Genomic DNA, 16,868 nt, shown 5'->3' with positions numbered 1-16,868 from the left:
GTTTCAAAGCAACACAAAAACCTATAGACATCTGTTCTATGAAATTAAGATTCGTCATAAAACAGCAACACTTTTTAGGCCATAAAAGAATATAAAATAACTATTTGCCATTAAAGTCACTGGACTTCAAGAGATTGTGAAGATTCTGGAGGTCAACACCAATGGAGAAAAGTTAAGGTTCAAAATCAAATGGTGATTTTTTCAAAATCTGATAGTAATTAGACAGCAAGATCTAAAACTTCCAACTCCTAACTCCTAGTCCAATTTTTTAAGCATGCCATACATGTTTTACCAAAATCCTTATTTTTAATTTAAACCACAGAGAAAGTAAATACTGCAATGAATTTGCAAATATTTACAAGAGGTAAGCAAAGAAAGTCAGCCTAATAAATTCAGTGAGACAAGTACTAATATAATGGGAAATAACGCCAAGAAACAGTTTTCTCAGTTTCTCAGAATTGATAGGTTAAGAATAAAAGGAAGAGAAAGAATTTTGCAAGACTAACTCTCCAAAGGAATAGCCACTTGCAAATTTATCAGCTATTAATCTTTCTTTGAGAAATATAAACAGCTGTGTATTTTCCCTGTCTTCTACTTTAAAAGATCCCCTGCCAAAGAGCTATTAGAGGAAAACATTATATACCTTCATTAAGATATGCAATCTCATGAAAACATGAAACTACTGCATAGTCACCAATAATATTTTAAAAAGCACAGCCAAGCCCGACAATGTAGTTCATGTTATCTGCTTAAATGCAAAAAGTAGTCAAAGGGAAGACATTCTAGGGCAGAAGGTCTGAAGTCAACTGCACGACCACCCACACTACACAACCACCCACCTGCCCACTGCAAAATGTCTCCGAAGTCTCTTTTGGATACTTTGATTTTATTTTTTAAATGCATATGAAATTTACATCTTATTCCATAATACCTGCCTTAATGAAACAAAAGCCGAACCTTCAGATAAATGGACAACCAGCCTTCACAAACCCATACCTCCCCCAGCAGTGCTCATAGCTAGTGTGAGGCACATCCTGGAGTGTGGCTACAAATAGCGGCTACCTTGTATGAGACAGCCATGCCTGTCAGCACCAGGCAAGAGGCACCCAGGAGGTGTTTCTCTGTGACCTGTGTCTCTGCCCCACCCCCCACCCATTCTTTGGCTCCCTCTCTCTCCTGCCCTCTAGAGGAAGTGAGGTGACACTGCAACAGAGGAGTCTTGCACCAAGGTCAGACAATGAAACATGAAGTTTCTCAAGAACAACACAGGTAGTGGGCAATACACCTCTACCAGCTGCAAACATAAAGGTATCAATTTCCCATTACAATGAATCATTGGCCTCCCTGTACTTAGACTTTATACCTAAGTTCAAAGATAACACCATTAATCACTACGCACAAGGGCATGACTAACCAAGTCGTGACTAACCAGTCACCTCCCGATTGCATATGGAAGTGGAACTTTCCCAGTATCACTGAAAGTACATGCTCAAAGTGCCATTACAATCACTCTCCATAGAATTCTTTCTCTTTAAGACAAAATTGAAGGGGTAAAAAAATTTCTTTACTACCAGTTGTCTTAAGATTTTTTTTTTTTTTTTTTTTTTTTTTTTTTTTTTTGAGACAGAGTCTCACTTTGTTGTCCAGGCTAGAGTGAGTGCCGTGGCGTCAGCCTAGCTCACAGCAACCTCAAACTCCTGGGCTCGAGTGATCCTTCTGCCTCAGCCTCCCGAGTAGCTGGGACTACAGGCATGCGCCACTATGCCCGGCTAATTTTTTTTCTTATATATATATATCAGTTGGCCAATTAATTCCTTTCTGTTTATAGTAGAGACGGGGTCTCACTCTTGCTCAGGCTGGTTTTGAACTCCTGACCTTGAGCAATCCGCCCGCCTCGGCCTCCCAAGAGCTAGGATTACAGGCGTGAGCCACAGCGCCCGGCCTGTCTTAAGATTTTAATGCAAACATTTCTATGCTGTCACTAATAAGAAAAAGGATCCAGTTTTAAAAAAAAAAAAAAACAAAAAACAACAGCAACTAGTGACAAGTATGATTGAGTTTTTATCAGGCATTTGTTCTGGTAAGCAGACTCAAACTTAATATAAACCATCTTTCACAAAACCCCTAGTATAAAGCTAACTATAATCCACAAAAGAGAATAAATTATGCCTCTATAAAGGGACAATCAAAGCTGTTTTATATTTATTTCCCATTGACAAAATGAACCCTATAAATAACAAAGCAATCACTTATTCAGAAGAAAAAAAAAAGTATGTAAGCAAACCATATGGCTTTAAAAGTGATAGGGAATGAACTACAAAATAAAATGTTTTCTGTAATCCTAGCACTCTGGGAGGCCGAGGCGGGCGGATCGCTCGAGGTCAGGAGTTCGAAACCACCCTGAGCAAGAGCGAGACCCCGTCTCTACTATAAATAGAAATAAATTAATTGGCCAACTAACATATATATATAGAAAAAATTAGCCGGGCATGGTGGCGCATGCCTGTAGTCCCAGCTACTCGGGAGGCTGAGGCAGGAGGATTGCTTGAGCCCAGGAGTTTGAGGTTGCTGTGAGCTAGGTGACGCCACGGCACTCTAGCTTGGGCAACAAAGCAAGACTCTGTCTCAAAAAAAAAAATAAAAAATAAATAAGTAAATAAATAAAATAAAATGTTTTCTAGGCCGGGCGCGGTGGCTCACGCCTGTAATCCTAGCACTTTGGGAGGCCGAGGCGGGCGGATTGCTCAAGGTCAGGAGTTCGAAACCAGCCTGAGCGAGACCCCGTCTCTACCAAAAATAGAAAGAAATTAATTGACCAACTAAAAATATATATACAAAAAATTAGCCGGGCATGGTGGTGCATGCCTGTAGTCCCAGCTACTCGGGAGGCTGAGGCAGGAGGATCGCTGAGCCCAGGAGATTGAGGTTGCTGTGAGCCAGGCTGACGCCACGGCACTCACTCTAGCCTGGGCAACAAAGTGAGACTCTGTCTCAAAAAAAAAAAAAAAAAAAAAAAAATAGAAAAAAAAATGTTTTCTAATTTCCTAATACATAGTTTAGAATGTTACAATGCCTTAGGTTCAAAACAAATCCTTTAAAACACTTCTATCATAATGCAATCCTTAAAAAATACACATTATATCAACAAAGTACTTTCTAAAGGGACATGGATAATACACTTCTGCACTTAAAGATCTGTCAAATTCCCATCAGTGAAGATTTGTTAAGAAATGCATGGGGCACTTGAACAACAAAACAGACACTGAGGCCGGGCGCGGTGGCTCACGCCTGTAATCCTAGCACTTTGGGAGGCCGAGGCGGGCGGATTGCTCAAGGTCAGGAGTTCGAAACCAGCCTGAGCGAGACCCCGTCTCTACCAAAAATAGAAAGAAATTAATTGACCAACTAAAAATATATATACAAAAAATTAGCTGGGCATGGTGGCGCATGCCTGTAGTCCCAGCTACTCGGGAGGCTGAGACAGTAGGATCGCTGCGCCCAGGAGATTGAGGTTGCTGTGAGCTAGGCTGACACCACGGCACTCACTCTAGCCTGGGCAACAAAGTGAGACTCTGTCTCAAAAAAAAAAAAAAGACACTGAACAAAAACTTCAGATGCTTTGTCAAAACAACTGGCCCTTCCCTTGGGGGGATGTGGGGAAGAAATTAGATTTCTACCTTAGCAGAAACAAAATCAATTCAAGATGAATTCAAGATTAGATCCTAAATGTTTTCTTTTATTAAAATATTTGATTTAAAAATAGAGAATATAATTTGCAATTTGAGGTAAGACCTTCTTAATGCAAGACACTAGATGTTAAAACCCCATAGCCAGAAAGTTTAAAATTTCTGTACAGAGTACGGCATATACCATTTAAAAAAAGGCTAACTAGCAGAAAAAAGACAGAAAATATATTTTCAATGTGTATTGCAGTTAAAGTTACTATTGTTACTTATAAGAAAAGCAACCCAAAAGAAAAATGGATAAATATATAGGAAATTCTGGGGAAAAAATATTGACATAAGAAAAATAGTAAAACTCACCAGTGCTAAAGGAAATTGAAGCAATGATGTACCACTTTTTGACTATCACATTGACAAGGAAAATATTAAGGAGATAACCTAGTATTTACAAGAAGCAGAGAAATAAGTTATTTTTAGTGCAGTTTGTCAATACCTAATGAAATATAAGGTGTACACTTCCTTTGCCCCAAGCTACTCATCTGTAGGAAAACTTACTCACACAGGAATAGATCCAAGATGCTGTAGGAGTTATTCTTAGCAGAATATCTCAAAAAATATATTATTATCATTGGAGGAAGAGTTACATAAGTAATAACTCCATATCATGAGACACTCATGCAATATGCAGCAATGATTACAGGAGTTCTCACTAGAGCAAACTGAAATCCTGACTCAATCTGACACTGAACCCTAATGTGACTAACCACAATCCGAATTCTCTTCCTGCTCCTCAAACGATCTGTTCCAACTCAACAGATCTGCTTGCCAGCCCCCAAATTTGGCTTAGGCTTTAAGCATTCCATTGCCCTGACTTCATCAGCAATGCCTATCAAAATGTTACCTAACCTTACCAAACGGGCTTCAGAGGTTTCCCCTGAGAAAACAAAGTAGATGTATGCAATTATTTATTCAAGAGGATTCCCATCTGGCCCTTTATAAAAAAAAAAAAAAAAAATTGAAGCAATTAATCCACCTTATTTTTCTATTCATTTCAAAGTAAGTGGCAGATGTCACTACACTTTGCCTGTAATCATTTTAGCAAGGCAATATATGCACTATAGTAGAATCCCAATTTTTTAAGAGAAATATTTTATATGTGGTATCTATTCCACTTGTGTAATGACATTTTTCTTACAGTGATAAAAATCAGTTTTCCTTTGTATGCATTTTTTCCAAAGTATTTTGCACAAAGAATTAAGACTTTTAAAATCATACCCAAATTGAGTCATTCTGAAAGGGAAGTTTTAAAAAATAAGTAGCCCTAAAGAGCCACTCTCATCTTCTTCTTTCCTTAGAAAAAAACAATTTTTAAAGGAAATGCAATATTTGTAACTGAATATACACATTCATATTTTTGCCCCCTCAATGAAACATTTCCCTTTCTTTTGCCTAAAATTGAAAACAAAACATGACAAAAAAAATAAATAACCAGCGCTGAAGGTATAATCTAATTCTAATGCTAAATTTTTTAACAACATTAAACCCTTGAACAAGAATTCATTAAGTTAGACACATTGAATCTCACTTGCTTATTCTAGCTTTTCCTTGACTGGCTTGTAGGCTGAGAGTTACAGAATATTTTACATCTTGCGGCAGGGCCTTTATACTACTACTGCACTCTTTATTGCAAAGAAAACACTGGAGCCCAGTGATTTCAAACCACAAACATACATTTTTTACACCTAAACCCTGCATTGCACACAAACACAAACAAAAATAAATTGCTATTCAACAGTCCTACTACATGGGCACTCAAATATGTCCAACTCTCTTTTCTAATGCCAGTTCTATCTGGTAATGAAACACATCCCTATTACTTTGAAACATTTTTCTCCCACTATTTTATTATGGAATTATTCAAACCAACAGAAGAATTACACTATGAATATTCTATACTCAACAGTTTGCCAGATCGGCTTTATCCCAAATCTATCCATCCAGCCATCTCTCTACCACACTGTTATTGCATCTCAATTTTGGGGGGCGTTTCAAAGTCAGTTGCAGGTATCAGTACACTTTGCCCTTAATCACTTCAGCATGCATATCATTAACTAGAGATCAATGTTTGAAACACTCAATTTCTTTTATTCAGGCATGTTTTCTTCCTTTTAGCAAGAACCACAACAACAGTTAAAATTTTAGGTAGGAAAGTCCCTTGGACCCATGACAGACTCTCCTCCACTGAACGGATGCGGATGCACTCTCCCCGAGGAAAACCAAAATAGCCTGCAGCCCTTAGAGACCTAAGGTCAACTATGCACACTGAAGGGCTGTTCCCCAGAGGCCACCTCTGGCCCCCTAACCTCCCATCCGGCCACAAAGAGCTGCGGGCAAATGACCAATCAGTTCTCCGGGCCCCCTCCAAGGCATGACATATCAAGAAGCTATAGGGACCCCATCAGCCCCATGACACCTGCAGTACGATTTGTGATTTTGTGATTAGCCATGCATGTCTTATCTTCTCAAATAGTTTACTGCCTTCTAAAATGCAGGGGCCATTCTCTACTACGGTATTGATATAAACATTGTTTTTAATTCAAATATGTGGTATAAGGCCCAATATCATGTGCTGCCTTGAAATCAGAGGGAAATTGGGGGGGGGGTCTCAAATGGCCTGACTGCAAGGACCCCTCCCCATGCTGATCCTGCTGATAAGGTTCCCCTAGCCAAACAACCCTCCTGACCACAGGGACCAGCACAGTTTCCCCTTCTCCCTGAGAATGTGCTCCCTCCTGGACTTCCCTCCGTTGGGGGCAGACACCACCATGATGCAAACTAGACTGTAAGCCAACCCCACGCAACCAGGAACCTCTGTTTCCTATTCACTGCTGAGGCCCCAGTGCCTAGAACGGGGCCCAGCACAGAGTACATGCTTTGGAAATATCTGTGGAGCAAATACGAAAGGTAAGCTCACCTCCTATGCCCCTCCGCACATTTATAATACATATCTGGTTAAACTTGATTTAGAGGTGATTTTTCCTTCATGAACAGGGCTATAAAAGAAATGTGACAGAAATAGATTGCTTTGAATAAAAAATTCTGTGCTTTTATCTAAATTCTTACAAAAGTGACAACTTACGCTGATGAAAGATGAAGAGTCATTTCAAAATTTTGGAAATAGGATATTTTAGACATTCCAAAAGGCTAGAAGCAACAACAGTCTTGTTTCTCCCTCCACTTTTACTGTGAGACTCTACACAGCCCCAACCGAGAACATCGAGACCCAGTCACAGAAACATACATGACAAGAGAAGGGGGCTGGGGGGAGAGGGAGGAGCAGCGGTATGTGGTATTGACCGGTCCCAAGAATTCATTATGCAGGGTGTTTGCTTAGCCGGCTGAGCTAATAGTTGGTGAGGTCAAAGGTATCTAGCTCATACAATTTGCCTTTCACTTTTTAACAGAAGCCAAAGTTTATTCTGTGATTATGTGGTCGGACAAGGTGGATTTCCCACTTTAGCACTAATACGGTCAGAGGCTGAAAGCCCTCCTCGAGGAGCTTGGCTACATTTTGCCATAAAGGGCAGATGAAGTTGTATAGTCACCGCCACATGGTCTCCCACCACAGGCCCAGAAAGGTACCTGCCATCCATGACTGGACAGCACTCACCCTAGGGCCACAGAGAGGAAGGTCACATCCTCTTCCTCGCAAGCTTAGGCTTGGGGGAGGCAAAACCACATCTTCAACCAGTGCTCTGGCCTGAATGTTCATGTCCCCTCCAAAGTTCATATTGAAACGTAATCCCCAACGCAGCGGTACTAAGAGCAGAGGCCTTTTGAGGGGATCAGCCTTATATTATAGAAGAGCTGGAGGAAACCGGCTAAGCCCTTCACCCCTCTGCCTTCAGCCACACGGCAGCAAGGCGCCACCTTGGAAGCAGAGACCAGCCCCTCACCAGATGCCGAACCTGCAGGTGCCGCGATCTTGGACTTCCAGCCTCCAAAACAATGAGAAATCAATATGTTGTCTGCACACTACTTGGTCTCAGCCATTTCGTTATAGCAGCTCAAGTGGACTAAGACACACCGCAAATCAGCATGATGCACATCTAGGAAAACAGGAACACAAGAACACAGCACACCACAGGACAGAAGCCTAGGTCAGCCGAGGGGTTCACAGATCAGCAGTCAAGGTGGGCCACCCAGAGCAGAGGACACACCAGGCAAAGCCTCAGGAAGGCAAGACCAGATGCGGGCGTCTTGTCGATCAAGCTAAGTAAGACTCTGAACTTCAACCTAAAGGCCAAGGGTCTTACTACGAGCAATGCACTTGAATATCTTTTATTCTATTCTTTCTCTCTTTCTTAAATGCCAGTTTAACCAAGCAAGGAACACACCCTCCATTTTCCCTTGCTCCGCTACCCCCCATACACACATATACATACATACACATGCACACACCACACACAGAGTACTAACCATCCTACATGATACATGCATCCATAATTGTAAGGAAAAGACCTTTAATAGATAGCTGGAGGGGATGATCAGGCTTTTACAAGTACCACCAGTCCTGGGAAAGTTGGTGCTAGACCCATCCAGTCCTAAGGTAGAAACCCACTTTTAATAAGCTCCACAGCACATCAAAACTGCTGTGTACTCAACACCTCGTTAAAGTGGAATGAAGCCACTGCCCCAAGCACACAAAGGACTGCTAGTTTTACTTGTAAAGTGTTTAGAGTACACAGTAGTATAAAACATAGAACCAGAGCAAGCAGAAATAGGGGTGGTTCAGTGAATGACCGTGACTGATATCTCTGAACAAAAATTTACGAATGGAGGTGAAGAAACATTACAGCTAGTCGAAGGTAACTCACTCTCCCAATGACCGCCTTAAACAAAATTACCAATTATTAAAACGTATGTAAAGTTTTTATTACGTGAAATGAAGTTGACAACTAAATGCAATGAAGCTCCCTAAAAACTGGATCCTGGAATAGAAAGAGGATATGAATGGAAACACTGGTGAACACCAAACAAAAGTCTGGAGTTTAAAGTAACATACCAATGTTGGTTCCTTCATTCTGACAAATGTCTCATAGTGATGTAACATGCTAGCATGGGGGACTGGGTGAGGAGTATACTCTCTATACTATCTTTGCAACTTTTTTATAAATCTAAAGTTATTCCAAAATAAAATGGTTTTTTTTTTTTTTTGGTTTTTGTTTTGTTTTGTTTTTTTGAGTCAGAGTCTTACTCTGTTGCCCAGGCTAGAGTGCCGTAGCGTCAGCCTAGCTCACAGCAACCTCCAACTCCTGGGCTCAAGCGATCCTCCTGCCTCAGCCTCCTGAGTAGCTGGGACTACAGGCATGCGCCACCACGCCCGGCTAATTTTTTCTATATATATTTTCAGTTGGCCAATTAATTTCTTTCTATTTTTAGTAGAGACGGCGTCTCGCTCTTGCTCAGGCTGGTTTCGAACTCCTGACCTCGAGCGATCCACTCGACTCGGCTTCCCAGAGTGCTAGGATTCCAGGCGTGAGACCCTGCACCCGACCAAAAGGGTTGTTTTAAAAATGCATTAATAATGACTGCACCAAAGGCTGTTCAAGAAACAGGCAAGGGATGAACCACTCCAAGTATTATTGAAGGATCTAGGAAGGTAAGTGTGTCCACTGGACTTGTATTAATAAAAATGCTGTATATAATTCCAGGAATGCTTCGGGGTGGGAGAGGGAGGAACTCACAGGAACTGTGTTGTGAAGCTGCAAAAGGCCTCAAGAGCTCCCCTCTGTCCCAGAGAGCCCATGACAACCTCTCCACTTGCGCCAAGACCACTGCTCAATAGGAATCACTGTCTGCTTCCACCAACCACCTTGTCCAGCCTCAGTGGTGCTCCGGATCACTCTGGAGTGATTCAGAAGATCCCGGACAGCTTTCCCTGACCTTAGGAATGCATCCTAAACCACTGGTTTTCCTACAGTGGTCAATTCAGTGGGAACAGGGAATAGAACGTCTACAAAGCACTGTTCTCTGAACTTCAATCCTATCAAAGTTTCTCCACGTGGGAAAGTCTCTCTCTGTACATGCAACACAGAATATCTTCTGAAGCTCAGTGGGGAATCTTCTCTCTCTCTCCTGTCAAAGAAGCAGGGAAACGGCGAGTCACAGGAAGAGTTGGGGAGCAACTCAGAGCTGCTAAGGATCACCCTCCCACGCACTGACCCACAAGTGACACCACTGCGAGTTCACGGAGAAGGGAAAGGAAGGGAAGATGTCAGATGACTTGAGCTAGAGAGACAGGAGACACAAAGACAGCAGCTGGCGAGAGTCCTCCACCCCACCCCAGGAGGATAAGGGGGGGGAAATCTGAAACCACTTCAAGAGGGAAGAGAGGCGGTTCCCACTGCTGCAGCCGCCTCCTCCACCCCTCTGGGGACTGCGTGCAGGCCCGGGCAGGAGGCGGTGCAGCCTGCAGCAGAAAGCTCCCTGGGAGCTCGGTGCCAGGAGGCGGCTCCAAGAGCACTCCTAGATTCTAAGATAGCAGATAATTCAAGGACACATGGATGCTCTGAAAGCACAATGGCAAAAAAAAAAAAAAAAAGAAGAAGAATGTAAAAAATAAATGTATCAGCAGATCTGGTCTCCATGCCAACAAAAGAATCCACAGGACCAAGAATCCCAGAGGCACCAACCTCTTGACTCTGGCAGTGGCACAGAGACAACTTCCTTTGTCCGTCCCTTTGCCAGTTCTAAGGAAATGCAGTTTTCTGTTATTTGTGGCTGGCAGGGCTGGGAAAGGTGTGTCCAGAGCTGGGCTGCTCTTCTGGCCCCGCCCTCACTGCCCCTCCCACTCCTGCTACCTGTCAGCTCCCAGGGCTCCCCCTCCCACCCCAATCCCCCACACCCCCAGGTGTGGTGAGCCAACCTGTCGAGAAGCCTCGCTGTCCCCCAGCAGCCTCCCTTATAACATCAGAACAACAAATTCTGTTTTCCTCCCCTCTCCTCCTGGTGATTCAGAGAGAATTTTTATTTTGAACAACAAAAAAATGTTAACATATATCCTTTTTTTAAAAATTGAGATCCAGGCTTCACAGCATAAGGAGATCAACAAAGTCTACTCACTATACCAAGTAGGGTAAAGAGTAGTTTAAAATTTTTTTACTGTGAAACTTGACCTCATGTATCACCACACGGACAACAGGTTGAGCAGGTAACATTATCGATGTCTCCAATCACGAACTTACGAGTTCAACTTTGAACCCGTGCAAAATGTAAATGCAAAGAACTTATTTACACAAAAACTTTTTTTCCCCCTAAAATGAGTATTTTGGCTTAATGGAACTAGATGAGCAAACCAGTGGGCTAATGGAACACTCAATACTACATCTCCAAATGCGATAAAATGTCAAACCTAGAAATAAGGGAATTGTCTATGGAAAAGTCTACCACTATGCTTTTATAAAGCAAATGTTTATTGGTATTTTTATTCTAAAAGAAACATTGTGGTGAACAAGAAAGGGAATAGCTAGTTCCTGTTCATGTGGGGTTTTTCTGGACACCAATCTACGCAGAAGTGACAGGCCCCATGCAGATGAGCACAGCCATGCGCACGTGGACCAGAGACCAATACCCAGCAGTCAGCACAAAAAGTCCCCCCACAGGCCAGGCGCAGTGGCTCACGCCTATAATCCTAGCGCTCTGGGAGGCCGAGGCGGGCGGATTGCTCAAGGTCAGGAGTTCAAAACCACCCTGAGCAAGAGCGAGACCCCGTCTCTACTATAAATAGAAAGAAATTAATTAGCCAACTAATATATATACAAAAAATTAGCCGGGCGTGGTGGCGCATGCCTATAGTCCCAGCTACTCGGTAGGCTGAAGCAGGAGGATTGCTTGAGCCCAGGAGTTAGTTTGAGGTTGCTGTGAGCTAGGCTGACGCCACGGCACTCACTCTAGCCTGGGCAACAAAGCGAGACTCTGTCTCAAAAAAAAAAAAAGTCCCCCCACGTTGGTCAGTGCCACCGTGGTGACCGTTTCCCTGGGACAGAAGATTCTGCGATCCCATCATCCCTCATCATCTACGAATTCAGCAGGCTTTACGTTCCACAGGAAAGCTCTTACCGTGTCATGGAAGTCAATGAAGCACACACAACACAGAAGTCAACAAAACCTGGCCAAAACGTGTCAACGCGAAAAATAAGTACCAGCTCTTTTACTTGCAAACAAACTCACAGGACCCCTCTTCAGATTTTGAAAGTGTTAGAACAGAAAAGACCACAAAATTTCTTAAAACATACAGGATAACAATAAGGCGAATTCCTAACAAGCAGGTTCAATGACAACACTTGGTATCCCCTGGCACAGGAACTGCCTTTTTCGGTTTTCAAGGTGTTTTCACTTCTGTTGTCTTAACGCCCCCCGAATCACCGTGGGAGGATGGAAATGCACACAGTATGCCCATTTCACTGACGGACAGAGTGAGGGACCAAGAGACCAATCCGATCTGCTGCCACACCAGGTCTTCTCCAGATCCCCCGTTCCTGGTCCTGCAGTCCCATGCCAATTAACACAGAACCGCAAAGGCAAGTAGCCAGACTCTCCTGTATCTAAAACCTACTTTCTCTCTGAGCCGCACGGACACCCTGATTAGCCTTGACAGGTTTTACACCCAGCGCCGACTGGCAATGGGTATCTGAAGTTGAGCTGATTGTTCCATTAATATGAAGATGCAGCCTGCACACCAGCTGTCTGAGAGCCATGCCAAGGTTGGAGGAGGGAAGAGGAAAATAGGATCAGCCTGAAAGTTCACATAAGCCACATGACTGCCCCACGGTCACTCTCGGCTGCTGCCCCCGGTGAGTGGGGCACGGTGGGTCCTCCCTGCTGCCCTTCCCTGCCATATATAGCAGCGCCGGGCACCTGGCACAGACTCCCTCCACGCTCGCAGCCGCCTGCAAAATTGCTCGGAGTAGCAGCATGTCTCTGCTAGTTGATGAGATCTCCAGACACTCCGAGCCTGTGAAAGCAGCAACAAAACAGCCAGGCCCAGGCCAATCCAGACGACCGACCGGCAGAGCAGCAGGAATCTCAGCTGCTCAGACGAGTCACCGAGTCACCATGCACTTCACCCCTGCACCCTCCTCTGGTCCAACGGCTTTCCCCAGTGTCCCTTAGAAACAACAACAAATAGCACAACGACTTAATTTTATCGCTAAAAGGCAACAAGCCAGACAGCTCTGTTTCTCCTAACATCACCTATGTAAAGGAAAGATTTGCATTATCCAGGCAAACCCTGAAATAGTTACCAAGAGAAATCCCGGTTTTAAAACCTATTCACCATTAAAGAGGACTTCAACAGGGAGGGTATTACATTTATCATCAAGTAGTACAAAAAATACGTAAAGTTGAACCCAACATTTGGCTGTTTATGATTTACCTTCCAGGATTGAAAAACTCTGCCTTCCAGCTCTGTTTTTATGCTGGGTTTCCACAACTGCTGTTGCCCGGCCACTAAGTCAGCATAATAGGCAGCCACTTACCAGCCTATCACTGGAATCTCTTGATTAAACCTCTAAATTACTTGGCTTTGATAACGATTTTAATGACAAACTACAAAGGATGATAGTGTTACAAGGCAGGGATGGGGACAGCACCGGGATGAGGGTGAGATCAGAGGCACTTGCCTCTGACAGTCTAAGGGGGTTGTGCCTAAATCTCAGTAGTCATGATAAAGCATTTAATGCAATCTGGGGGTGGTAGGGGGACCACTGATGCAAAAAACATCCAAGACAAACAAAATGCCATAATCTTAAAACAGAATCATTGGGCTGGGAGCAGTGGCTCACGCCTGTAATCCTCCCTAATCTGGGAGGCCGAGGCGGGAGGATCACTCAAGGTCAGGAGTTCGAGACCAGCCTGAGCAATAGCGAGACCCCATCTCCACTAAAAATAGAAATAAATTAATTGGACAACTAAAAATATATAGAAAAAATTAGCCAGGCATGGTGGCAGATGCCTGTAATCCCAGTACTTTGGGAGGCCAAGGTGGGGAAAATAGCTTGAGCTCTGGAGTTCAAGACCAGCCTGGGCATGGTGGTACATGCCTGTAATCCTAGCTACTTGGGAGGCTGAAGCAAGGGGATTGCTTGAGCCCAGGAGTTAGAGGTTGCAGTGAGTTATGATTGACGGAGCCACTGCACTCCATCCTGGGTGACAGAGCAAGACCCTGTCTCTTAAAAAAAAAAGAAAGAAAAGAATTTCTATTTCAAAATTTTGACAACATAATTTATTACTTAAAACCATGCAAGTCAAATGTCTCAGTTTTAGGTTTCTAAGTACTTTTGCAAATATGTCCATAAGTAGCCCCAAATTTTAGCCAGCTTCACGTATACGGCAGGAAAAAAAAAATCACAAGCATCTGTAATGGATAAAAACTGTCAACTTCATTGATTTAACTGTTTTTTAAAAAGTGAAAAAATTATGAAAGAAGTTCAAAAGAGCAGTCATATCTACACACCCAATTTCCTTTCTATATTAAGTTTCTAGGTTTCTAGGAATCTCCTCTGAGGAACAGAAATTTGTTTCTACTAACGGATGGATTGGAAATTCACTTATAAAACGTGAATAAATTCCTATGACATTCTTACTAAAAGGGAAGCATACCTTCTCGTAGACAGAAGGAGAACAATCTGTTAGCATGCGCTGGAAGGCCGCTCTGACTTCTGCCATGGACACCTGGGCTCCCGGGGTTCAGGGTCACTGTAGGTCCACCCCTCGTCCCTTCCCTGCGGGGACTAGAGAAGGCAGAGAAAGCGTCCCGGGTTCCTGCTCCTGTGTGCGGTTTTGTTGAAACCAAATACCTTCGACCAAAGAGAATTTGGTTCTCACTTCTGCTTTTGTTAAGATTATAAAGAACGGAAATCTGTTCACTGTTTTATCTTTTCTTTTTAAGATATAAAAGTTAAAAAGATTATTTTATCTTCTTAGGAGGGCGGGGAAGGGAGCAGGGAGAAGGCGTGGCATCCCAAAGAACAATGTTTCATCTTGTTTACATTTTCTGACTAGTTTGCTGGGGGTTTTCTCATTAGCTTTAAAAATGAGGAAAGGGGGCCGGGAGAGGTGGCTCACACCTGTAATCCTAGGGGGGCAGATTGCTCGAGGTCAGGAGTTCGAAACCAGCGTGGGCAAGAGTGAGACCTGTCTCTACTATAAATACAAAGAAATTAATTGGCCAACTAATATATACAGAAAAAATTTTCTAGATGCCATTAAGAACAAAAAGAAAAAATTAGCCGGGCATGGTGGCACATGCCTGTAGTCCCAGCTACTCAGGAGGCTGAGGCAGGAGGATTGCTTGAGCCCAGGAGTTTGAGGTTGCTGTGAGCTAGGCTGACGCCACGGCACTCACTCTAGCCTGGGCAACAAAGCGAGACTCTGTCTCAAAAAAACAAAAAATGAGGGCCCGGCGCGGTGGCTCACGCCTGTAATCCTAGCTCTCTGGGAGGCCGAGGCAGGCGGATTGCTCGAGGTCAGGAGTTCGAAACCAGCCTGAGCAAGAGCGAGACCCCGTTTCTACTATAAATAGAAAGAAATTAATTGGCCAACTAATATATATACAAAAAATTAGCCGGGCATGGTGGCGAATGCCTGTAGTCCCAGCTACTCGGGAGGCTGAGGCAGGAGGATTGCTTGAGCCAGGAGTTTGAGGTTGCTGTGAGCTAGGCTGACGCCATGGCACTCACTCTAGCCTGGGCAACAAAGCGAGACTCTGCCTCAAAAAAAAAAAAAAAATGAGGAAAGGGGACTGGGAATATCACCCACGCCAAGCACCTGGGGTGACCACGACCAAGGAAAGCCAAGAGAGAGGCAACGTCTCTGAGGAAGATGACGATATCAATTCCTTTCCCACCTGGAAATTCTTCTTGATGATCCCCCAGCAGCCCAAACCTTGCAGGATTTTGTATTTTAGTAAGGAAGCTATTTCTAAATACTCAAGACATTATCATTCTCCTCCTTTAAAAAAAAAAAAAGGAGGCCAGGCACGGTGGCTCACGCCTGTAATCCTAGCACTCTGGGAAGCCGAGGGGGCAGATCGCTAAGGGTCAGGAGTTTGAAACCAGCCTAAGCAAGAGCAAGACCTACTAAAAAAAAGTAGAAAGAAATTAATTGGCCAACTAAAAATATATAGAAAAAACTAGCCGGGCGTGGTGGCTCATGCCTGTAGTCCCAGCTACTCGGGAGGCTGAGGCAGGGGGATCCCTTGAGCCCAGGAGTTTGAGGTTGCTGTGAGCTAGGCTGACGCCACGGCACTCTAGCCCAGGTGACAGAGTGAAACTCTGCCTCAAAAAAATAAATAAATGAATGAAAGTGAAAAAAAAAAGTTAAGAAGAAGAAAAGCAAAATGTTTAGAGCTACAAACACAAAGTCACATCCTCACAGCAGTAATTTCTACTGCCACCTTATCGCAACTAAAAAAGAAAATTTTCTCCAGAAGCAGGGTTGGGAAGTTAAAAAAGAAAAAAAAAAAAAAAAAAAAAACAGAAAAGAAATTTTTGTCGTCAGCTACTCTTTGGGGACACTCTCACTGAGCCTCGAGGGGCTCCCGTGACCCCACCCGTCTGAGCCCCCCAAGTGGGGTCGCGGTCCGTCCATCAGGAAGAGCTCCCTGCACAAGTTCCCTTACTCAAAGGTTCCGTGACTAACAGTGACCTAAAAACCACGTGTGAAAGGTGTTGAAACACGTTCACAATACAGGGAGTGAAAGAACTCAAGTTAAAAACCAGCTTTTTATAGGATGGTTCTGAGGCAGACGCCACGACTGGCTGACTCAACGGCACCCCTTCCTGAACCCCTCTGTCCCTGGCTGTCTTCTCCTAAGGTGGATGGAAGAGCAAAACATCTTCTACTCACTGTTCCAGGCTCCCCTTTGTCACAGGGCATGGCCACGTGACAAAGTTTCCTACCCAATGAGACCTAAACCAAAGTCGACCACGGAACAGGATCCGAGGTGAGGCTACCAGCTGGACAATCCGCTTTCCCAGCTTGAACATCGTGGGAAACACAGGCAATGTGGGATGAAGTGACTAGGTCAGCGAGCCCCTTCAGGGTTGTGGTCCCCACCTCAGCCACAAGAACCCCTTAGAAAGCCCACCTGCCGGCCACACCTGCACCCTCCCTGCCACCTCT

The 16,868-nt window shown here is 43.9% G+C and overlaps 1 protein-coding gene across 20 annotated transcripts in view; it reads right to left on the bottom strand.

Moving 5' to 3' along the window:
* The window catches only part of PARD3 (par-3 family cell polarity regulator), a 575,331-nt gene that overhangs the window by 503,650 nt on the left and 54,813 nt on the right, over positions 1–16,868 (bottom strand). Inside the window, exon 1 of one of the 20 annotated variants that reach the window (XM_075997639.1) lies at positions 13,120–13,212. The exons of the other annotated variants lie outside the window; for them this stretch is intronic. The gene's annotated coding sequence lies outside the window, so the exon portion shown is untranslated. Of the gene's footprint in view, positions 1–13,119; positions 13,213–16,868 lie in introns of those variants that run through there. 20 annotated transcript variants of the gene reach the window in all.

The sequence above is a fragment of the Microcebus murinus genome, chromosome 25 (genome assembly GCF_040939455.1).
Source record: "Microcebus murinus isolate Inina chromosome 25, M.murinus_Inina_mat1.0, whole genome shotgun sequence".
Classification (NCBI taxonomy): domain Eukaryota; kingdom Metazoa; phylum Chordata; class Mammalia; order Primates; family Cheirogaleidae; genus Microcebus; species Microcebus murinus.
This window is presented reverse-complemented; position numbering and strand designations above follow the sequence as displayed.